The 26,025-nt window shown below is 39.4% G+C and overlaps 1 protein-coding gene across 2 annotated transcripts in view; it reads right to left on the bottom strand.

Annotated features, from left to right (window-relative positions):
- The window catches only part of Sntg1 (syntrophin gamma 1), a 396,311-nt gene that overhangs the window by 215,221 nt on the left and 155,065 nt on the right, over positions 1–26,025 (bottom strand). The gene's annotated exons all lie outside the window — the stretch shown is intronic.

A 26,025-nucleotide genomic window follows, 5' to 3' on the forward strand; every position in this document is an offset into this window, starting at 1 on the left:
AAAATTCAAGATGTCATTATTTTTTCTGCTGTGTAGTACTCCATTGTGTAAATGTACCACATTCCTTATCCATTCTTTGGTCGAAGGGCATTTAGGTTGTTTCCAGTTTCAAACGGATGGAGCTAGAAAACATCATTTTGACTGAGGTCACCCAGACACAGAATGACAATTACAACATGTACTCACTCGTAGGTGGGTTTTAAACATAAAGCACAGAAAACCAGCACACAAATCACAATCCCAGAAAACCTAGACAACAATGAGGACCCTAAAAGAGACATACATAAATCTAATCTACATGGGAAGCAGAAAAAGACAAGATCTCCTGCATAAATTGGGAGCATGGGGACCTTGGGAGAGGGTTGAAGGGGAGAGGAGAGACAGGTAGAGGAGCAGAGTAAAATGTAGAGCTCAATAAAAAATAATGACAGAGAGAGAGAGAGAGAGAGAGAGAGAGAGAGAGAGAGAGAGAGAGAGAGAAAGCTGGCAAGAATGTAATGAATTTGAAGATTCATTAAAAAGGAAAATTATTAGAAATAAGCAGGGATTTTTCTAACGGTCAATTATTGAACACCCTTGCTGAACTGACTTTTCGGAGTCCATTCCCTTTGAAAGGATCCCTTGCTCAGCCTAGATATAGGAGAGAGGGCTTTGGTCCTGCCTGAAAACGATGTGCCAGACTTCGTTCACTGGCCATGGGAAGCCTTACCCTTGCTGAGGAGTGGATAGGGGGTGGTGTGGGGGAGCGTGGGGGGAGTGTGAAGAGGGGAGGCAGTGGGAACTAGGATTGTTATGTAATATGAGAAAAGACTGCTTTTAAATTAATATTAATTAATTTTAAAAATGTAAATACCTAGCATGAAAACTCATGAAGCTTCCTAAAATCCTGTTAAACAAATGAGCTGTTTTTCACAATTGCACCCGCTTTTCACAACTAAAAATCCACAAGTCTGACACAGGGAAGATGTCATGGGCGTGGATGGTGCTAGTGAAAAATGTAACCACTCCATTCACGTTCCTGTGGACACTCAGCCAAAGCAGACCATCTCCTGAAACAAAATAGAGATATATTTGGAAATCTTCAGATCACATGGAATTATCATAATATCTCTGTAACAGAAAGATGGATGCATTTTCCTCAGTGTTTGGCAAAGAATACCCTTGTCTTTCACACTCAGACACTATAAAATAATACATGGAGCACAAAAAAAAAAAACATGTATGCAGCTGATCTAAAGATAATGAAATATAGTTGTTAGATGGGAAATTACAGCATGAAAATGCATTGATTACAAAAGAATAACATAAAATGGTGCCAAAATGTGCACCTGGGAAAATTACAGAAAGACAAGCCACATGAGTCTAAAGCAACTTAGGAAAAGTGGTAACAAAATTTAGAGCCAAAATCAGTAGAGCAGAAAACAGGCAAATGGCAGGTAAAATAAAATCAACATCAAGTGTTTTGCAAAAGAAATAAATTCATGATAGTCTTAGTAGGGCTTCTAGTGAACCAAAGTACCTGTGAGATAAAACTTTTTGTTTTGTTTTGGGTTGGTTGGTTGGTTGGTTGGTTGGTTGGTTGGTTGGTTGGTTGGTTGGTTGGTTTTTTGTTTGTTTATTTGTTTTTGAGACAGGTTTCTCTGTGTAGCTCTGGCTGTCCTGGAGCCAGCTCTTATAGACTGGGCTGGCCTCGAACTCACGGAGATCCGTCTGCCTCTGCCTCCAGAGGTAAAGCATTTTTATAGTTCCACATCATAGTCTGTCACTGAGGGAAGTTAGGGCAGGAACTCAAACAGGAGAGGAACCCAGACAGAGGCAGGAAGTGATGCAGATACAAGGTAGAAGTGCAGATACAAATGGCTTTCTCCATTTGTTCTCTTATTATTCACCTGGGCATCACCTGCCTAGGAATAGTACCACCCACAATCAGTTGAAATGTCCCTCATTGCGAAATAAGTAATTGCTTCACAAGCCTGTACAAAGTCAATCTGGTGGTAACATTTCTCTACTGGAGCTCCCTCTTCCAAATGACTCTAAAACTAGCCAATACAATAATACTATGGGTAGGTTACCCAATGATGAAGAGAAGAAATATCTAAAGTTAGATATAATGCAGGCTTATTACTCCATTAGATCAAAGGATACCAAGGTAGTATGTGTTGAGAATATTCCCATAAGTTTGACGATTCAAATAAAATCATTTTTAAAAATAGTCCATGTACAGTGGCACTGGGTTTTGATCCTACTTCATGTTCTGGCTTTGTGGGAGCCTAGCCAGTTTGGATGTTCACCTTCCTAGACCAGGATGGAGGGGGGAGGACTTTGGACTTTCCACAGGGCAGGGAACCCTGACTGCTCTTCAGACTTGAGAGTGAGGGGAAAAGGAGTGGGAGGAGGGGGAGAGGAATGGGGGGACGAGGAGAGGAGTGGGGGAAAGGGGGGTAGTGGGAGACTGGGAGGAGGCGGAAATTTTTTTTTCTCAATAAAAAAAAATTAAAAAAAATAGTCCATGCAATACAACTAATAGAGAATATATACTTATTTTATGATAGCTATATTAAGTAGACACAAATAAATAGGAAACTGTAGCAATTCATTGTCTTCAAAAAAAATGTTTGGCTTTGGAACAGTCTATCAAATGACTAAAGAAATAAAATAAAATCTCTACATCTCCCACAGAAAATGGAAACAAAAGCTTGGTTTCTTAGCTTCTTCACTGAGGCTAGCCCTACTTTAGAATTAAAATCAGACTGTTGTAGGAAACACAGGGATCCATGTGTGTTGTGAATATAGACATGACCTTTATAGAAAATATCAACAGAGCCGGGCGGTGGTGGCGCACGCCTTTAATCCCAGCACTTGGGAGGCAGAGGCAGGCGGATCTCTGTGAGTTCGAGACCAGCCTGGTCTACAAGAGCTAGTTCCAGGACAGGCTCCAAAACCACAGAGAAACCCTGTCTCGAAAAATCAAAAAAAAAAAAAAGAAAGAAAGAAAGAAAATATCAACAGGAACTCCAATAACAAAAAGAACTGTCTATCACACCTGTGGAATGAAAGGCTTGTTTGGTTTTCAAATAACAAAATTAAAATAATAATATTCAATAAAATAAAATTTCAAATAATAAAATCCACCATCTCATTAGTCTTGACACTGAAAAGTCTAATGACATGGGAGAAGATACATATAATTCAATAAAAACCTACCACTTCTTTGAGATAACAGGAACTACATGCAAGAAATAGTAGGTCCAAGGTAAAAATTAATGATTTTTCTCCACTAATATTCTTTAATCACTCACCACTGCCATTAGGGAGCCTAACAGAAGTCAGGACAGTAAGACAATAAGTTAATAATAAGATTTGAATAAGTAGAACAGTAAGATTAGAATTAAAAATTGTTTCTGTTTTCCAATGATGTAATTATTAGGTAGTTCCAAGAAAATGACCCCTTCACTCCCATGCAAAATATTCTTGAAATAAAACATTCCATAGGGCAAACTCACAGAATACAAATTGAGTGCTATAGATTAAATATGAAATATTCTGTACAGATGGAGGTATGGAGTGTGTGATCTCATTTCTTAGGGCTTGATGAAGGTGGTAGGTAGAAATCTAGAAGGTGGTAAGAAAAAGCTGAGGAGCAGAGCCTTGCTGAAGGCAGCTGGTCATATGCGTTGTGCCTTTAAAAGATAAACTTGAGCCCTAAACCTTCTTTCTTTCTCCTTGTCAACCACGCTTCTTCTCTCCATGAAGTACTGCTTCAGCATGGTAAAGAATCAACGGAGCCAAGAATCTATTGGTAAAATTTCTGACGTTATGAGTCACAATAAAGCTTTCCTTTCTTAAATTGTGTATAAAAGAAGCAACATTTTGAGATAAAGCAGCAGCAAAAAGGGAAATATTTAGTAGTAATTTTGACAAAACATATTCGTATTAGTAGACTGGAAAGTAAAAGACCATGGGGAAGGAATTGCAAAGAACGAAAGAAGTGCGGGGCGTTCAGCCCAGCAAGGCCGGGGCTGCCACTGAGATTGTGGCTGCTGATGAGCAGGAGACAGGAAAGTTTGGAGGACTTGATTTCCCACAGCCAGCATCCAGACTACTTGGCATAAAATGGCTAGAGACAGCGTACCCTGATAGTAATTCTTCTAATTTTGTGATTCAAAAAATGAAACATGTCCCGGCAATGCTGAAGCATGCACGGGCAGCCCATTTATATTGGGTTTCATGGTCTGAGCTGATGAGCATGACGGACCTGGTCTCTTCCTCAAAAAACAGGCTCCGCCGAGAAACAAACTCAGATTGCTGGATTCAGAGTCCAGAGCATTAACCATTACAAGGTTTAAAATAAAAAAAGTAAGGGTAATAAGAACCGTGCAGCTATACCAGCCTAAGCTTATGCACACGGAGGCCTCATAGCAGCTTCGTTGCCGGGCACCTGGGAACCTGAGTTACACCTAAAAATTTGTCAGCTGCTCCTGGTCTGTGGCGGGACTGCTGAGGGTGGCCTGTGCCCTGTACGGGCACAACAGACAATAAGGGACCTTGCTGCCTTTTCCAAGGTTCCTGGCAAACAGCCAAGCTGCAAAATAAACCAGCTAGCTGCCCAAGAGTAGCAGACCAGCTGCAGCAAAGCTCCGCCCTGCCCAGACAGGTGTCTGTGAAAATGTAAATGAGCAATTTAGAGCCTGTCAGCTAGCAAGACTTGCAGCCTGGTGTAGAAAGACAGCTTACAAACTTAAATAAAATATCCAACGGCTATGGTCCTATTTATTGTTGCTTACAGGGGATCATGAGCCCCTCGGTGAGATTATTAAGGGGCGTAATGATTCTAACTCCCCCTAGGAAGCTCACAGAAGCTGCGAAGCAAATGCTGGCTCTAAAAAAGCATACAATTAATGTGCCCATACAATACAACTTCAAAAGATAAAATTGGGAGTGTTTTACCCTGAGCCACCACATAATTCCTTACATCATGTCCTTTTAACTCTAAACATCTTGAATGTGGATTTAATGAGCAGTCTGCCATGGACAGATTTTGGCATGATGTCACCAAGGTGACCTTCACTAAAGCAAGGTAGAGACTCCTGCACTGTATCAGTATGTGGTCGAGGATGTGTCTGTGTTTTTTCACAGGAGGATGGTGAAGCACGATGACTTCCAAAATATCTAGTTCAATGTGCACAGCAGAAGGCTTTCAGCCCTGGTAATAGGGCAGTCGCTGGTGTGCCCACAGAAGAGTCAAAACAAGGTTCCTAAATCTGTGTTCCTGACATTCTAAGTCCATCATGCTTCAGTGTGAGAAGGAAAGAAAGATCATGGTAACGACTGGAGATTCCTAGTTTCTTGGTGGACCTACTGCACAAACTTCTAGACCTTGGTGTGCCTTGTTTGCTTTGGAGCTGACCCAGGAACGCTGACTGAATGTTTGACAGTTTATCCATACTATATCTTGGGATACAGAATTCATTTTGCCAGTATGGTATTCAATCGGCTGTTAAAATAATAGACCTGAAAACTAAGGCCTCAAATCTCCCCTTTGGGGAAAAAAAGACTAGTAACAAATAGTGACCAAAGTCCCTCTTCAGAAATGAGATGAATAGCCTAAAGGTTCTTAAGGCTACTGCTCAGAAACTGGAACAACTCACACTTATCTTTGAAACCTAAAAGCAGTAAGACAGATGGACTAAAGGAGGGGAAAAAGAAGGTTCATAACTCACCCATCACAGAAAGCTTTCCTTGTCTTTTGATTAGAACAATTTAAGAAAATTGTGATTTGACAAATTGAATATTTATTGTTAATTTGTATGCTATAATTATGATATTGACCTGTTGTGATTTGACAAATTGCATGTTTGTTGTTAAATCCTATGCTAAAAGTATGATTTTGACCTGTTAATGTTTGCAACTGTTTTAGTTTATTATGAGGATGCTATTGATTGGAAAAGAGCTAGAGCTTGTCTGAGAGAATTTTGAAATTGCCAACAAATTCTTAGATTTGATATGTTTAAGAGACAAATTTGGATTTTGATTGTAACTAAAAACTGTTGGGAATATCGTAGACCAATTTAAAAAGGCAATTCCACCTCTAATCATATTTCACTCCATTATTAAGAGATATTTCAACCACAGGAGCATATATATCGCAAAGCATTATCTGCTTGCATATGCTTATCTAGTTGTTGGTATACTCACTTGACAAAAAGTTGGCTCAAAGGTGGACAGCGTCAAGAGATGCTTTCTCTCTTAACCCTTTATTGACAGAGGCTGGTGGCCAAAAACAGGTAAGATTCCCCCCCAGGCAATCTAAGACAGGACACACATGACAGAATGTATGTAGTGATGACAGGTAAACCTGGAAAATGGGAAAACAACCCCCACGGCAGGCACAGTCATCTGTCCTGAAGCGGAAGCATGGGCTTTATTAAATATAATAAAAAGAGAGGAATTATTGGGGAACACACAGATGTGAGCCTGTTCCACCTTGTCTGAAGGTCAGAGGGTTTGAGCCTATTTTTGCTCTTTCAAAATTGTTGACAACAGGTGTGGCTATAAAACAAGATATCCTAACCTAGGGTGTGGCTACCTGGTGTTTTGGACATTAAGATGGCCCATAGAGGTGATCTGCTTCACTCTGAACAAAGGTCAGAGAAGTCAAGCCTTCTCCTGTTCTCCTTCATTTAAAATAGGACTTTTGACATAGGGAATGACTGCCTACAGGATACTTGGCCTAGGATGTGTTCACTGTGCCACTTCCCCCGTTTTGTATTTGGGTATAAAAGTGTATGGAAAATAAACACAGGAGAACTCAGAACTCGGCATTCAGCAGTCACTGAACTGCCCTCCTGTTACTCTCCCGTGTCTCTGTTTCTTTCTTATATCTGTTCTTCCTACTTAATATTTCTAATCCTCATGTTTCTACTCTGGAAAGTGGGAGCTCGTCATGGCTAGGATCGTGGTAGAAGTCACCCCAAAATGTGGCTTATGACAACCATATATAAAAAGGCATTGTTACAGGAAAATACAGGAGGAAATACAGTGGGCTTGGATTTGTTGATGACATTTCAGATATAACTTGAAAACTGAAATGAATGATTATAAAATTAGATATTTTTAAATTAAAATAGAAAATTTTGCTCTTTAAAAGATACCATCAAAAATTGAAAATTCAAGTATAGCTTAGTAAAAATATGTTGATACTCTTGAGTGGTAAAAGATTGGCTGTAAACTCTCAAAATAGCAGAAGAATTAAGCAATCTGCATGAAAATGGATCTAGGTTCTGAAGGACACTCTGCAGTGGATACTATATAGCTATAGCGAGCTAACAAACATTAAAATTCACTCACTGCAACCGTTACTCAGTGAAAAGCATAAAATTCAAATTATGAAACATCATTGCACACCTGTTAGAAAGCTTACACTCTAGAGATCTAATAGTGCCAACTGTTGACGGAGTTCAGAGAGAGTGCCATAGTTATATCCAATCTCAAAAATAAACAAGCAAACAAACAAAAGCATATCCTGACTCAAAGGATAGAGACTCTTACAAAGAAAGTTGGACAGATTTTGCAAGCTAAAGAATAGTCTTTCTACGTGTTTGACCAGTTGTACTCACACATACTGTTCAATTTGAAAACTTATTTCCAAAGAGAGTGGTTTTCCTAGCCATTTATTTCCTGTTGACAAAAAGTGTAAGTGATTGAGACAACCTTCAGTAAGTGAGTAGATGGCTTGCTTCATCAGCAGCACTGAAAATGGAATTCAGCAGTAAATGAATTCATTACCAAGTTGGGAAGCTACTGAGTAAACAGCATGTTGATTAGTGAGCAGAAACTAGCCTGAGAAAAACCACAATGTGCTCATGTCTCATTACACCACATTCTGGAAAAACAAAGCTGAAGTAATTTTTTATTTTTTTTTGTTATTTTTTTTAATTTATTTATTTACCAAGGATTTCTGCCTATTCCCCTCCACCGCCTCCCATTTCCCTCCCTCTCCCCCGATCAAATCCCCCTCCCTCATCTGCTCAAAGGGCAATCAGGGTTCCCTGACCTGTGGGAAGCCCAAGGACCGCCCACCTCTATCCAGGTCTCCTAAGGTGAGCATCCAAACTGCCTAGGCTCCCCCAAAGCCAGTACGTGCAGTAGGATCAAAAACCCACTGCGATTGTTCTTGAGTTCTCAGTATTCCTCATTGTCCTCTATGTTCAGCTAGTCCGGATTTATCCCATGCTTTTTCAGACCCAGGCCAGCCGGCCTTGGTGAGTTCCCAGTAGAACATCCCCATTGTCTCAGTATGTGGGTGCACTCCTCGCAGTCCTGAGTTCCTTGCTCTTGCTCCCTCTCCTTCTGCTCCTGATTTGGACCTTGAGATTTCTGTCCGGTGCTCCAATGTGGGTCTCTGTCTCTGTCTCCTTTCATCGCCTGATGAAGGTTAATATTCAGGAGGATGCCTATGTGTTTGTCTTTGGATTCACCTTCTTATTTAGCTTCTCTAGGAACATGAATTATAAGCTCAATGTCCTTTATTTATGGCTAGAAACCAAATATGAGTGAGTACATCCCATGTTCCTCTTTTTGGGTCTGGCTTACCTCACTCAGGATAGTGTTTTCTATTTCCATCCATTTGTATGCAAAGTTCAAGAAGTCTTTATTTTTTACTGCTGAGTAATACTCTAATATGTATATATTCCATACTTTCTTCATCCATTCTTCCATTGAAGGGCATCTAGGTTGTTTCCAGGTTCTGGCTATTACAAACAATTCTGCTATGAACATAGTTGAGCATATACTTTTGTTGTATGATAGGGCCTCTCTTGGGTATATTCCCAAGAGTGGTATTGCTGGATCCAGAAGTAGGTTGATCCCAAATTTCCTGAGAAACCACCACACTGCTTTCCAGAGTGGTTGCACAAGTTTGCATTCCCACCAGCAATGGGTGAGTGTACCCCTTTCTCCACAACCTCTCCAGCAAAGGCAATCATTGGTGTTTTTTATTTTAGCCATTCTGACAGGTGTAAGATAGTATCTTAAAGTTGTCTTGATTTGCATTTTCCTGATCGCTAAGGAAGTTGAGCATGACCTTAAGTGTCTTTTGGCCATTGGAAGTTCTTCTGTTGAGAATTCTCTGTTCAGCTCAGTGCCCCATTTTATAATTGGGTTGATTAGCCTTTTACGGTCTAGTTTCTTAAGTTCTTTATATATTTTGGAGATCAGACCTTTGTCAGTTGCGGGGTTGGTGAAGATCTTCTCCCAGTAAGTGGGTTGCCTTTTTGTCTTAGTGACAGTGTCCTTTGCTTTACAGAAGCTTCTCAGTCTCAGGAGGTCCCATTTATCAATGATGCCCTTAGTGTCTGTGCTGCTGGGGTTATATGTAGGAAGTGGTCTCCTGTGCCCATGTGTTGTAGAGTACTTCCCACTTTCTCTTCTATCAGATTCAGTGTGTTCAGACTGATATTGAGGTCTTTAATCCATTTGGACTTGAGTTTTGTGCATGGTGATAGATATGGATCTATTTTCATTCTTCTACAGATTGACATCCAGTTTTGCCAGCACAATTTGTGGAAGATGCTGTCTTTTTTCCATTGTATACTTTTAGCTCCTTTATCGAAAATCAGGTGTTCATAGGTTTGTGGGTTAAAGTCAGGGTCTTCTATTTGATTCTACTGGTCGACTTCTCTGTTTTTATGCCAATACCAAGCTGTTTTCAATACTGTAGCTCTGTAATAGAGTTTGAAGTCAGGGATGGTAATGCCTCCAGACAATCCTTTATTGTATAAGATTGTTTTGGCTATCCTGGATTTTTGTTTTTCCATATAAAGTTGATTATTGTCTTCTCCAGATCTGTGAAGAATTTTGATGGGATTTTGATGGGGATTGCATTGAATCTATAGATTGCTTTTGGTAGAATTGCCATTTTTACTATGTTGATCCTCCCAATCCAAGAGCAAAGGAGGTCCTTCCATTTTCTGGCGTCCTCTTCAATTTCTTTCTTCAAAGACTTAGAGTTCTTGTCAAATAGATCTTTCACTTCCTTGGTCAGGGTTACCCCAAGATATTTTATGCTATTTGTGGCTATCATGAAAGGTGATGCTTCTCTGATTTCCCTCTCTGCTTCCTTATCCTTCGTGTATAGGAAGGCAACTGATTTTTTGGAGTTGATCTTGTATCCTGCCACATTACTAAAGGTTGTGACCCACAGATTGGGAACCTTCTCCCTTTGCAATCATGATATGTTGCCTTCCACAGGGCTCAACTTGCTAGAGGCAACTTTATTAAGCAAACTAACTCTCCTCCCAGTAATAATAAGTTGTCAATATCTCTTTGAGTAAAGATTGGCCAGTGTGTCTATTTCCATTCTCCACGCTGGGATTTGGCCTTCCTTGAGTTTGCACAGGTTTATATTCCATTATAACTACTGTGAGCTTGTATGTTTAGATGCCTTGCTGTGTCCCAAAGACTGGTGCTTTATATTTTTCTGCCAGCTCTGCTCTAACACTCTTACTGTTCCCTTTTCCAACAATTCCTGAACTTTAGGAGAAAGGGGTATGACACGTATATCCTATTTAGATCTGAGAATTCTATAATCTCTTATTCTATGTACTTTGGCCAGTTGGTGTATTAATTATTACCTAATATAAATGAAAGATTCTTTGATGAGACTGAGAGGTTCATTAATCCATGGATTCCAGAGTTCAGTTTTAAGAAGATTTTGTGAAGAAATTTTGGGTGCTGACAGATTTGAATGTGAGTCACAAAACTCATGTGCTGGACGTTCTTCCCCGGCCCCCAGATAAATTGAGGATGGAATATGGACTTGAAGCCCTCTCTCTGTCTCTCTCTCATTTTTTCTTCTCTTCCTTTTAATAAAACTCCACACTCAGCTCTCTGTGCATGGTGTATTCTGTCATTCACCTCCCCCATGGTCATCATTCACAGTGGGACATGCCAAGGTCCAAACTCACGCCATATCAACCTTGATAGCCCAAGAACTCCCTCTGGTTTCCACAGCTAAGGCCCTGGAAGGCTGGCTCAACCTCACTTAGCTTCTCAAAAGTCCTCTGATTCTGTAACCCTCTCCTTGCAAAGCTTAAAGAATGAAAACCGCATGAGGAATTATTGACAATCTACCTTCTAGCATAATATTCTAATGCAGTGAAGGAGACTAGACAATGGACAATAAGTGGTTTCTGGAGCCACATACGCGAAGGCTGTCCTTCGCAAATGTGTCTTGTGCTCTTCCAGCTCAAGACAACAAGGTTTCTGTAGCTACTCTGATTTATCTCATCATCAAAATGGAACGACACAGATGACACAGATTCATTTCGTGGGCTTGGGTCAAGCTGTGCCAAGTACTTAATTCTTCAGAATTAATATCATTTACCAAACACCATTCTATTTTTACTCATAATGTTGCTTCTAGGGGTCCAGAATGAGAATAAAAACTCTTTAGAATAAAATATCTGTTGCCCAACCGTGATCCAAACAGAACACACTACACATACAGGTTAAAGGCAGAGGGTTTGCTTTCTCCCTTGAAAAAAAAATTATATCCTCATACAAAAAACACAATTATGAACAAACCCTTAGCAATCTGTCTCACCAAAAGAAAAAGCTAACCTCTTAGCTTCATTTTTAATGACAAGCTATCTGACCAAAAGAAAAGGCTAACCTTTCAGCTTCATTTTTAGTGACTATTTTGAAGCTAAGCAAGAAAGATGGAGACAGGAAATACTGAAAAAGTTACGTGCAAAGGGAAGAAAATCGCAGTGAAAGGAAACAATAATGAAGTATGTATCCAGCAAATATTGCCAGTCGCATGCTTCCCTGCAATAACAAACAGACCGTGGGTAGTTGCACTCCTTGCTCTCAGCCCAATTTACTCTTATTATTTTTCCAGACCACCACTTCCTTTCATGTTCTCAAGCTGCTTTTCTCCCGCTGTGGAAAGGAGAGTCAGGTTGGATTCCTTATTGCTGAAATCAATTGGGCTGCATGCCTCCAATGACCAAGCAGGCCTCCCGTGTGCTGGGTAGAGCACCTTGTTATTTGTCAGTGGGATATGGTAAAGGGTTAGCAAGGTGCGAGAGTGTGCGAGAAGCTTTGTGGAAACAATTTATCTCTGAAAACCACTAGAAATGTTTTGTTTTATTTTTTGAGGGATTGTGCTGTTTTATTTTTGTTCATTGTTGATATTTCTTTTTTTGCTTATTTATTTATTTTTGGTTTTTCAAGACAAGTTTTCTCTGTACAGTCTTGGCTGTCTCACAAGTGCTTGAATTAAAGATGTGTTCCACCAAGACCTGGACAAACAGCATTGTTTTCTAAAGAAAACTTTCTTTTCTTGGTTTCCTGTGGAGAGGGCTATTGTGGGATATCACACTCTAATGCTCCCAAGACTGTCAGTAAAGTTAAACTTTGGTTTTTGTTTTGTTTTGTTTTGGTTTTGGTTTTCGAGACAGGGTTTCTCCATGGTTTTGGAGCCTGTCCTGGAACTAGCTTTTGTAGACGAGGCTGGTCTCAAACTCACAGAGATCCGCCTGCCTCTGCCTCCCAAGTGCTGGGATTAAAGGCGTGCGCCACCACCGCCCAGCTTAAAGTTAAACTTTGAATCATGGGGCAAAGTCAACATTTAGCTGGCAAGAATTAACTGTGGGTTTTTTGGAAGACCCAGACTAGGATAGAGAGACATAGGAGGGAATAGGGAAGGGCTTAGAAAGTTTTGCAGGCCATTTTGATCTGAGACCTGTGAAGAGGCAGAGTCACCTGATCGTTTCTCTGTCATTCTGTTGATCTACCAGGTTTATACACTAATATCTCATTCCTGAGTGTTATTCAACAACAGACCAATAAAAGTAATTGTTTCAGAGGAGCATTAATAACATAAGAGGCCAATTATTGATGATTAATTAATTCTTATGTTTTTCCTCAGAAGAAACAATTTAAATCAACTGTTGCTTTGCATTTGAAACTAATTTCCAGGAATCACATTATTACTGATGTCACCACTATCCGACTGTTTAATAACAGCAGCTCTGAGTTGTAATCCTGAGAGCAGACATTATGCTTACTCTTAGTACTGTGATTGAAGTCCTTCATCATGGAGATAATCGTAAAATATGATAGACTTACATTTTGCAATAGTATGAGAGTTTGCCTAATGAAATTTAAAATTGTTCTATAAAGAATTAGAAGCAAAAGACTTGTCTTCCTCTACAGAAGCTCAGTGGTAGCACAGTTGGACTGTGTACTTTCGAATACAGTAAACTATACAGCATCTGTCTCTGAATCACAGCTGTTGGAATAGAATGGATTATCTGTAATAGTCATTGAATAGATTAAAAATGAATGGGAACAACTATAAACCTGTTAGGGATAATTCAGATTTCCAATATAAAATAAGAAAAACCTATAATGCAAGAAAACCTTTTTCCCACTGTTTACAAAACAACCTTTCTTCAATCATTCCCTGGAGAATTAACCCTACAGAGTTTAGCTTAGATTTACATCAAAAATTAAAAGAACTTTAATCCTGAGAACTATTATGGAAATCAAATTGAAGTCTAATCTCTATTTTATAAGTTTTTATGTTAGTGTTAAAATATTCAGTTTTCACACTACTGACATCTTTTCTCTTTGAAATATGACAAATTATCTGCTCTGAGGTATTGATACACAAGCAGAATTCTCACAGCAATACCCAGCCTCACTGTGTTCATTGAAACTGCTAACTTCTGCTCCATACTGGCTAGCAATCCCTTATGGCATAATATGCTACAATAAGACCAGGTACATACACTTACATCAAGGCTGGGTGAGGCAACCTAGAAAGAGGAAAAGGGTTCCGTAAGCAGGTAAAAGAGTCAGCGAACTCTGCTGCTCCCACTATTAGAAATCCCACAAAAACATGAAGTTAACTCATCCAAAGCATGTATGCAGAGGACTTAGGTAAGACCCTTAGAGGCTTCCTGATCTCTGCAAGCCCCATCAGTCCCTGTCAATTGATTCTGCAGGCCATGTTCTCTGGGTGTCCCTGACCCCTCTTATTCCTCCAATCCATCTGTCTTCCTTCTCCTGCACAGGACTCCCCGAGTTCTGCCTGATGTTTGGTTGCAGGACTCTACATCTATCACCCATCAGAAGTTGGATAAAAGTCTCTCTGATCTCTTTGCTGAGGATTCTACAGGGCTCTAGTTCCAGAACGTTCTGCAGGCGGGACAGACTGTAGGTCGAAGGATTTGTGACTGGGTTGGGGTCACAATCCCTCCATTTAAGGCCATGAATGGTTAAAGAAAATAGACAGTTCAGGCTCCATATCATCCATTACTGGGAGTTTTTGCTAGAATTACTCTAGTAGATTTATGGAGTTTCCATTGCACTAGGTTTCTACCTCACCACCGAACAGCCTCCCAATTCCAGTCCTTCTTTTCCCATATTTTTCCCCTCCCTTTGCTTCTTGATCCTCCCGTTCTCAACCACACCTGCCCCAGTCTACTTACAAACTCTGTTATACTTTCCCTTCCCTGTGCAATCCTTGCGTGTCAGGAGCCAATTTCCTCCTAAAATCATTACAGGAACCATCACCCTGGGGTGATGATGAACCCCACACCTCTAATTGTGTTAGGAATCGTTCTATTGACAGAGCCTACCCCACACCCAAATTGACTGTTAATAAAGAGCTAACTGTTAGCGGAACCCACCCCACATTCCAAACTATCTAGAGAACTAGGTGTGTCAACTAGTGACTTCCTGGCCCACAGTGACCTGACTGAAGGTAACCCTGGCTACGTGACCAAAGTGAACCATGTGACCAATGTGAACCACGCGGCAAGAGCCCAGGCCCCTGTGCCCACCCCCCAACTCCTTACCCTATATAAGCTGTACCCCATCTCTAATAAACTGAGGCTTTGACAAGAACCCCGCTTAGCCTCCTTCCTCTTTCCTAGCCCATTTATCTTCCAGATAGTGCCTCTCCGTGACCCTGGAATAACTGAACTGCCAGGTGGGTTACAACCCCTAGACTAAGTAACCCACCAAGGCAATCAACACTTGCATACCCCCTTAAGTTCCGCTTGTTATTTAGCCTCTCTGGATTTGTGGGCCTTAGCATGACCATCTTTTTTTTATAAATAATATTCACTTATAATTGAGTCCAAAGCATACTTGTCTTTCTGATACTGGACAACCTCATTCAGGATAATTTTTTTTATAGTTCTATCCATTTTCCCTCAAATTTCATCACGTCATTGTTTTAACAGCTGAGTGATAACTCCAATGTGTAAATGAACCACATTTTTTTTATCTATTCTTCAGTTGAGGGGTTTCCTGAGTTCTTTATATATTTTAGATATTAGCTCTCTGTCAGATATTGAGTTGGTAAAAATCTTTTCTCGTTTTGTAAGCTGTGCTTTTGTTCTTTTGAGAGTTTCCTTTGCCTTACAGAAGCTTTTCGGTCTCATAAGGTCCCATTTGTTAATTGTTGATCTTAATGCCTACACTAATGTGTTCAAGGTTGTTCCTACTTTCTCTTCTATCCATTTCAGTGGATCTGAATTCATATTAATGTCTTGATCATTTGGACTTGAAATTTTGCGCAGGGTGATAGATGTGGATCAATTTGCACTGCATCATAACACCCAGTTAGTCCACCATTATTTGTTGAAGTTTTTTTTTTTTCCATTGGGTATTTCCAGATTCTTTATGAAAAAGCAAGTGTCCATAGATGTATGGATTATGTCTGGTTTTCAGTTCAATTCCATTGACCGACCTGTCTGTTTTCATGCCAATGACATGCAATTTTTCTTACTGAAGCTCTGTAGAACAGCTTGAAATCAGGGATTGTGATGCCCTGAGAAGCACTTTTATTGTAGAAGATTGTCTTCGCTATCTTAAGTCTTTTGTCTTTCCGCATGAAGCTAAGTATTGTTCTTTTAAGGTCTGTAGGTAACTACATTTCTCCCAGCACTCCAACTTCGGTTTGTCAGTTTTCAGCCACCGCCTCCACTCATGACCCCCAGTGCTCCTGAGGGATCCTGCTCCTGAGCCGGGTTTTGCAAATGCACCACATGCAAGAAAAGCTGCTTTTCCTGCTGCCCCATGGGGTGTGTGAAGTGCTACCAGGGCTGCATTTGGAAAGAGGCTTCAGAGAAGTGTAGCTGCTGAGCCTGACGTGGGTTTCCCCTTCAGTTGCGTGTAAATAGAGCAATGGGTAGAACGTGACTTTTTTTTTTTTTTTTACAACCCTGGCCTTTTCCACACCTCTTTCTATAAAGCATGAAAACTGATTATAAAGCGTTGACTTGATTAAAACAAGTGGAGGACTTGCGAGACTTTGATAGGAGCCACCTGGGGAATCGCGAGCTCTCCTTTTACCTGTTCATCGCTCCTCCCAAAATGGTCCTGGATGACCACACGCTGACTCTCTTTCAGGTAAACCTCTTCCTTGCTGCTCTTGTGCACTTTGGAGCTGAAGAACCAGCAGGTCTGTACCTGAACTCCGGACTGCTAGGACACACTGTCTCCCCATCTGCAGCTAAAGCGTTGGGGGCTGGGTGTAAGTACCGGGCCACCGGTTCCCACCTCTGCTGCCAGCTCCTGACCTTGTATCCCTAGAGTCTGAGCCAATTGCTGAGGACGGGGCATTGGGACCCCCAGAACCCATTCAGGGGACAGCCAACCTGTGAGGAGAAGCCTGGGAAAAGTGCCCAAGTGGCCGAAGCTGCCAGCCGGCAAGAGGTGAGAGCTACCAACTTTGAGATGTCCATCTGCAGTCACAGGATCCTTCCCTCCCACCCACCCCTCCCGCCCACCCCAAGCAGAAATAAAGACTTGCACTTGCTTCTCTCAAAAAAAAAAAAAACAAAAAAAAAACAAAAACCTCTCCATTTAATTTCATGTTGGCTTCATTATATTGCTTTCATTATGTTTAGGTATGTTCCTTGTATCATGATCTCTCGAAGACTTTCATCATGAATGGATGCTGAATTTTGTTTATATGGTGTATTACATTAGAAGATTTTTATATGGTAGGTTGAACAGCCCTACATTTCTGTGATGGAGCCTACCTGGTCATGGTGGAAAATCTTTTTGATGTGCTCTTGGATTCGGTTTTTGAGTACAATACTGGGTACTTTTACATCCATGTTCATAAGGGAAATTGGTCTGTAATTCTCTTTTTATCTGGTAAGTCTGGCTGTGGATTGGGTTACTGTGGCCTCGTAAAATGAATTTGGCAATGTTCCTTCTGGTTATATTTCATGGAATAATTTAAGGGGTGTTGGGATTATCTCTTTTTGGAAAGTCTTCTAAAATTCTGTGCATAAAGCATCTGGCCCTCTGCTTTTTGTTTTCTTTTTTTCTTTTTGGATTGGGAGTCTTTAAATGACTGTTGCTATTTCCTTAATCATTATAGGTCTGTTTACATTGTTTGTATGGGGCTGGAGAGATGGGTCAGCGGTTAAGAGCACTGACTGTTCTTCCAGAGGACCCAGGTTCAATTCCCAGCACCCACATGGCAGTTCACATAACTCCAGTGCCAGGGAATCTGATACCCTCACACCAATGTAGATAAAATAAATTTAAATAAATTATTAAAAAATAAGAAAACAAAAAAATATATACATTGTTTGTATGATCTTGACTTATGTTTGGCAAGTGGTATCTGTTGAGCAATTTGTCCTTTTCTTTTAGCTATTCCACTTTGTAAAGTACAGGTTTTTGAAGTATGATAGAGTTACTCTTTGCATTTTCTCACTGTCTATTTCATAGCCTCTTTTTATTTCTGATTTTATTAACCGAAATATTCTCTCTTTGTCATTTAGTAAATTTGGGTAAGTGTTTGTTTATGGTGTTGATTTTTCTCAAACAACCAACTCTTTGCTTCATTGATTCTTCATATTGTTCCTTGTGTTCCCATTTCATTGATTTCAGCCCTCTAACTATTTTCTGTCTTGTAATCCTCTTGGGTGTGTTTACTTCTTTTTGTTCTAGAGATTTCAAGTGTGCTGTTAAGTTGCTAGTATGGGATCTCTGTCATTTCTTTATAAAAGCACTTAGTGTTAATGACTTTCTTCTCAGTGCTGCTTTTATTGTGTCCCATAAGTTTAGGAATGTTGTTCATTTATTTTCATTGAATACTAGGACGTCTTTAATGTCTTTTTTTATTTCTGTCTTGACCCAGTGATCATTCATTAAGGAGTTATTCAGTTTCATGTGGCAGAAGGTTTTCTATTGCTTCTTTTGTGTTGCAATCCATCTTTAGTCCTCCGTGGTTCAAGAGGACAGAGTGTTATTTCAATTTTATTTTATCTATTGAGGCTTGCTTTGTGACTAAGTATGTGGGCAATTTTGGAGAATGTTAAGTGTGGTGCTGAGAAGTATGTCTATTCTTTCATGTTTGGGTGAAATGTTCTGCAGATATTGATTCGGTACATTTGATTCGTGACATCTGTTAGCTTCATTATTTTTCTGTTTAGTTTTTGTCTGAATGACTTGTCCATTGGTGAGTGGTATGTAGACAGATGTTTCTGTCCCACCCTGTCCCTCAGTCATTCAGTTCCAAACAAACACAGAGGCTTATATTAATTATAAACTGTTTGGCCTGTTGTTCAGTCTTATTATTAACTAGTTCTTACAACTTAAATTCACCCATAATTCTTATCTATTTTTCAGCATGCAGCTGGTACCTTTTCTCATTGGGGAATTTTCACCTTGCTTCCTCTGCTTGTGGATGACAACTGTGTCTCTAACTTTCCTCTTCCCAGAATTCTCATAGTCTGGTTGCCCCACCTATACTTCCTGTCTGGCCACTGGCCAACCAGCATTTTACTAAACAAATAGGAGTGACAAATTTTTACAGTGTACAAAAGCATTATCCCTCAGTGGTGGTGTATTGAAGTCTCCCACAATTGATATGTGAAGTTCAGTGTGTGAATTATGCTATAGTAATGTTTCCTTTACAAATGTGGATTCCTTGCATTTGTAACGTAGATGTTAAGAACTGCAATGTCTTCTTTAAATTTTACTTTGAGGATTATGTAATGTCCTTCTCCCGCTTTTTAAATTAATTTTGGTTTGAACTCTCTTTTGTTAGATATGAGAATGACTACACCAGCTTGCTTCTTGGTTTCATTTGCTCGGACCTCTTTTTCTAGCCCTTTTCACTGAAGTAATGTTGGTGTTGAAGTATGTCTCTTGCATGCAGTAGAAGGACGAATACTATTTTTGCTTCCATCCAGTTAGTCTGAGTCTTTTAACTGAGGGATTGAATTCATTAATAATGAGAGATATTAGTCACCAATGATTATTATTTCATTGCTGTTGATGATGGTGGTGATGGTAGAATATGTGTGTGTGTGTGTGTGTGTGTGTGTGTGTGTGTGTGTGTGTGTGTGTATGTGTGATTGTGTTTCCCTTCTTTGGGCTTTGCTGGTGTGAGATTATTACCTATGTTTTCATGGGTCTTTGGGTTGGAGTTGTAATTCTAGTACCTTCTACAGGGCTAAATTTGTGGGTAGATATTTAAATTTAACTTTCTCATGAAATATCTTGCTTTCTCCATGTATGATGATTGAAAATTTTTCTGGGCTAGTAGTCTGGGCTGGAATCTGTGATCTCCTAGATTCTGCAAGACATCTGTCCAGGCCCTTTTGGTTTTTAGAGTGTCTGTAGGAGAAGTCAGGTGTAGGTATGCCTTGATGTTGTTTGTCCTTTTTCTCTTGGATCCTTTAATGTTCTGTCTTTGTATTATGTGTTTAGTGTTTTGATTACTATGTGGCATAGGAATTTTCTTCGCTGATCCAATCTATTTGGTGTTCTGTAAACTTCTTTCACTTTTTACAGGCATATCCTTCTTTGGTTAGGAAAATTTTTTATGATTTTGTTAAATATATTTTCTTCCAGATGTTGTGATAAATGTCATGACCCAAAGTATCTTAGAAGAGGAAATGGTTGATTTCAGCATATACTCCTAAATAACAATTTATAACTGAGGAAAATCAAAGTCAGGGAATCAAGTAGAAACTGAAGCAGAAACCATAAAATATATTTATTCTCCTATGTTTTGGAAGTTCTCTATAAACTCCAAAGCCAAATGCTTAGGTATGGTGCTACCCATAGTATGCTGAACTTTCCAACACCGGTCTTCAACCACGACAATCTCTCAAATACATGGCCCCAAGATAATTTGATTGACTCAATTCTTCAAAGGAAGTTCTCAAATGATACTAATTTGTGTTAAATTGACAATAAAAAGTAACAAGAACAACTCTCCTATATTTTGCTTTTTTTGTTTGTGGTTTGTTCTGTGACTTACGGAATTTTACTAGTGCTGTTTATTTAAGTCATGGGTGTTGAGGTATTCTCTGGAGCATTGGTAACTGCTCCAGAAGCAATGCCATTGAAGACAATGATTACTTTCCTCCAGAATCTATCAGTTTCCAATATTTCTCAAGAGAGAAGCCAGTCCAAAGAACACCTCTCTGTTAATGGGTCTAGTATTATGTAGACTTGTTTTAAAGAATCCTGGTCTCTCTGATTTAGGGGTGCATCAGTAAAGTCACGGTGAGAATATAAGATTTTAAAGCCATATTTACCACCATCTGGATCTTACACTCTTTAAGATTGTAATCTAATTTTCCAAGTTGTTTTCTGAGCCTTGAAGGGATCTTATGGATTTTCAGTTGAAGATTTAGAACACATCAGTTCTTATTCTCACTCGGCAACCTGACTAGGCATGACTTTCTTCATTAACCTCCATTTACTATGATAAGAAACTTCTTTGAATAATTCCTTAGACAGAATTATTTTGAGGATATAAGCCTACATGTTTATCAGTTGTTTTGACAAAATTTTCATTAAACATAACAGAAGTAGTAAGTTCACCCCTGAAACTTATAGCCTCCCTATCATGGGCTTTTTTGTTTTATTTTATTTTTTTTGCAATGTCACCAATGGACTTGCTTCTGAGAAGTATGCCCTGATTCCAAACAAAACACTGTTACCTCTATACCAGTCATGCCACTATTACACCAACGAGCATATATCTTAACTGACATATTGGCATTATATCATGCAAGGTCCACAGATGGGTAAGAACATTAATGACATTTCTGGTTGACAACATTGCAACTTCTAACACAATGAAAGCTAGCCAACAAGGGAGAATATTTTAGCATGATTTCATTATTTCCTATGTACAATATGAATGGTGTCTTTTGCAACCAAAAACCATTGGATGTTGTTTATAGCACTTGGAACTTTTATTGTCAACAACCAACAGAGGTGTATCTTACAATAACCTTTGGCTTCTGGGATTGGTATTATATACCTATGCAGTGAATGTTATTATATTCTTAAATTAGTTTGTAAAAAAAGTTTTTTAGTTTTATTTATTTTTACTTAAAAATTTCCACCTCCTCCCCTCCTCTCATTTCCCTCCCCCTCCCTCCAACTCCCTCCCTTTCCCTCTCCAGTCCAAAGAGCAGTCAGGGTTCCCTGCCCTATGGAAAGTCCAAGGTCCTCCCCTCTCCTTCCAGGTCTAGGAAGGTGAGCATCCAAACAGACTAGGCTCCCACAAAGCCAGTACATGCAGTAGGATCAAAACCCAGTGCCATTGTTCTTGGCTTTTCAGTCAGTGCTCCTTGTCAGCCACGTTCAGAGAGTCCAGTTTGATCACATGCTCCATCAGTCTCAGTCCAGCTGACCTTGGTGAGCTCCCATTAGATCAGCCCCACCGTCTCAGTGCGTGGGTGCACCCCTCAGGGTCCTGACTTCCTTGCTCATGTTCTCCCTCCTTCTGCTCCTCATTGGGACCTTGGGAGCTCAGTCCAGTGCTCCAATTTCATACTACTTATTTATGGATCTTTAGCTTGAATCAAGTCTCCCTCCCTTCCAACCCCTCAACTCCCTTCCCTATTCCCATCTGAGGCCTATTACCTGCAATATTCCCTTCTTTGGCTCTCATACCACACATAAAATCACATATTCCTCACCCCAGGTAGCCACCCCAGTTTAATGTTTCCATTTCCACTTTCACACAACTCGTGTTCTATCCTCATTACTCAAAATTCCTTGAATGGATTTACACTCATTTCCTGCCTTCTACAGGTACTCCAATTTAAGCATACTTACCCAAAAATTCAAATTGACAATCAACATAGAAAAGATAACTTGTGTTATCTCTTTTTAGGTCTGGTTGACCACATTCAAAATTATTTCCAGATCTGTTCATTCATCTGAACATTCATGTGAAGCTGAAAAGTATTCCACTTTTAATATGTAGTGCATTTTGATGATTTATTCATCTAGAATGTTACCTGAGTATTGTCAATAGAGCGGCAATGAACATGGATGGAAATAACTCTGCAGAAAGATATCAAACCCTTCAGGAATGTGCCGAATAACAGTATAGCTGGTACTATGGTGCGCCTGTCTCCTCTTATTTTGAGAAGTTTCCTTATTGATTTATGTAGTAGTTGTACCAGTTTGTATTCCCATCAAGAATGAATAAATATTCTTCTTCTTGCACATCCATGCCAGCATTCACTGTCATTTTAATTTTTAATCTCAGTTATTCTGATTGGAACGAGATCCAAAAATAGCTAGTAAAGCATCTAATACAACTGCTGCCATTCAAATAGGGTAGCTACTTATAAAAGAATAAAATTAGATCTTTATCTCTGACCTTTTGTGAAACTCAAATGCAAATGACTCCAATATAAGACCTTAAACACAGAATCAGCTGGAGGAATAAAACGTCAATTATATTTGAACTCACAGGTAAATTAAAAGGCTTGATAAAAAAAGGTCTTCAGTATTACAGGTATTAGAAAAAACAATTGATAAATGGGACCTCATGAAACTACATAATTTGTGTTCAAGAAATTACATCTCATCAGAGTGAAGAAAATGCCTAGAGAATAGGGAAAATAATCTTACTAGTTATATCTCTGACTGGGGGTTAACATATAGAAAATATTATACAAATATACAGAAAATTGAAAAGAAACATAACACCAACAAATAGAACCCAATCAAAAAAGTTTAGGAAAGAAGACAGATTTCCAAGTTTGAGGCCAGTCTAGTCTACAGAGTGACACCCAGGGCTACACAGAGGAACCCTGCCTCAAATAAATGAAAGAAAGAAAGAAAGAAAGAAAGAAAGAAAGAAAGAAAGAAAGAAAGAAAGAAAGAAAGAAAGAAAGAAAGAAGACAAAGAGAAAGGGAGCCGCACAGGTCAATCAATCACTAAAGTAAGCTAAATTGGCTTGCATTACATTTATGCCACTTTATCCAACATGAACAGTTAGCCAGAAAAACTAACAACAGGTACTTTTTTTTTTTTAAGGAAAACCAGTGACTTTCAGAATCATTAATATGTCCAAAAGGACCAGAAACTTGAACAATTCCAGTAGAGAATTCAAGGGAAGATAGATTCTCTGGGCAGCTGATCATGCACAGAGAAAACAGGCTGTGATATGACAAAGGAAAGAAAATGTTTATGCCACGAACATCCCAGTAGCACAGACAAAAAGAACAGCAACATTCAAATTTCAGAATTAGAATACTTAACACATAGCATAATCTTGTCCTGACAGAATTATATCAGTGAACACAAGATCAGGCAGCTTGGACAGCCATTGGCACCTTGGTCAAACAGTCACTACTTACTGTTCAGGGGCCCTGCCCCATCCAAGAATGGAAGCATGCTTATTTTGCATATGAGTATATGTGAGCAGGACCTAAGCATGTGCATTCTGTATACAGAAGAAGCAGGAAGAATATTTGAGGTCCATTACATGAGAGTGCAAACAGTGAAATGTTAACTGCTCTTGTGTACCTGTCAGAACATACTTTGAGGATGTGACTAGCCACCAAGTGAACCTCCCCAACATTCCAGCTCTTTCTTCCCTCTCCCTGTCCATCACACTTAGGGCTCTAAGATCTCATCAGTTTTAGTATGGGCCTGGAAACAAGTAGATGTGTGAAACTGTAGGCATACCAATTTTTCATAGGCATAGTAAGTATAAAATTGAATTTATAAATAAGGTGCAGGAAGAGGTTAACAATAACTAATGATATCAAAGAAATACTATGAGAGTATACGCTAATGATATCATCAGCATCGGTGTTCTTCTAATGCGGAGCCATTAATTACAAAATGAAAAAGGAATGCTTCTTTAGCATACACTCTCATATCTCAACTGTCACCCTGTTCACAGAGAGAGCTGTGGAATGAATAATTTGCTGGTGACTTTTGCTCAGATGGGACAAGTGTTAACGATGCAAGATATTAACACTACACTCAAAAAGTCATGGCTCTTAAATTCTCCAATTTTTTATTTCTGAAAAATATCATGTATTATTTTGAAATGCAATGGATTTTAGGCAACTGGTATTATAGCAAATGAAAACGTAGATTTTGATAAATGAGAGATACTTCTATCTTTTGAGTGGAGTCTTCATAAACCTAGTATATTTCATGGCCCAGTACATTTTCCCACACGCAACAGATTCTTGGTATCTTTCAAGTTCCTTGGTATCACGGGATGATAAGCAAAGTAGACTGAGGCCTGGTAGCTTTTAACCTCATGTGTTTCTGAATTGGATTCTAGCTTTATGGAGCTCAGGCAGGGTGGTGGACTCGTAAAAACCTGAAGCATGAATTTCCAAACTTCTGTGTTTTCCATAACAGGAAGACATGCACTCAGACATTCTTCCAATTGTATATCTAAAGAAGTATCATGAACCTCAGCACACACAACACACTCATAAGAACTGGCACTTCGTGAAATACAACAGGAGCAATGAGTTCACTGATTGTCATTAATACCACAAAGCAGTTCTTTACAGTCCACACGGTAAGAATTCAACTATGCCATGATGATTTATTAAGAAAATAAACAGAATTACCAGTTCAACTTTAGAACAAGGGTTCTACCTTTTCTAATAAGTAGTATGTGGTCCCTTCAAGTGTGGCATTTTTCTTGGCATAAGGTTATGGACCACACTAATCTTTCAGCAGCTCCTGGAAGAAGCTTTATTCTAAATCATCACTAGACAAATGATAATTTCCACTTTCCCTGATATGGAGCATGTTGGGAATATTTTTTATACATCCTTCCAGAAGACATTACTTATGTTCTCTTATTCAAGGCAGTTCAACTCTCTGCCAAATGAGACTCCAGTATATGTCATGATGAGGCATCTAATCATATACCAAATATACTTGTATTTTAAACGAATTGCCTCAAACAGGAAAAGCTTGTGTTTAAGGACCTGAGTTGACCCCTGTCAGCACATGTTTAAAAAAAAATCTGGGTATGGTAGTATGTGTCTGTCATGTTAGCACTAGAGAGGCAGAGACAGGGTATTTCCCTGACTGGCAAGTATGTTTAGCCCAATCTGTGAGCTTCGGATTCAGAAAGAAACACTATCTGAAAAATCTTAGTGGAGATAAACTGAGGAAGACACCCAGCATTGAATGCTGCCTTCTATAAAAACAACTACACACATACACACACACATACACATACATACACACATACACACACACACACACACACACGGGCTATGCACTGCGCATACAAACTCAATATAAATATAAAGGTACATACACACACTACTACATACCAGTATTTCTCAACTTCCTGTTGCAGTGACCCTTGAATAGAGTTGCTCATGTTGTGGTGATCTCTATCCATAAAATTATTTTCATTGACAGTTCATAACTGTAATTTTGCTACTTATCAGTGTCTCAATTCCTAACACTATTGAATAAGTATTTTACAAAGGATGTAACTCACAGGTTGAGAACTGCTCCTGCATACACACATGCAAATATATAGAACTAGCAGATATTTCTCTTCTCCTGAATGATGTGTAAGAAGAATGAAATAAATACAACCAATACCGTCCTCACAAAAGACTCATCCAATACTACACTATGACTAAAATCTTGGCATGTTCAGAATACTGCTGTTTTTCCCACACCAGAAAAAGGGTAAGAGCCCCCAGATTTTTCAAAAC

The sequence above is a fragment of the Microtus pennsylvanicus genome, chromosome 3 (genome assembly GCF_037038515.1).
Source record: "Microtus pennsylvanicus isolate mMicPen1 chromosome 3, mMicPen1.hap1, whole genome shotgun sequence".
NCBI classification, from domain to species: Eukaryota; Metazoa; Chordata; class Mammalia; order Rodentia; family Cricetidae; genus Microtus; species Microtus pennsylvanicus.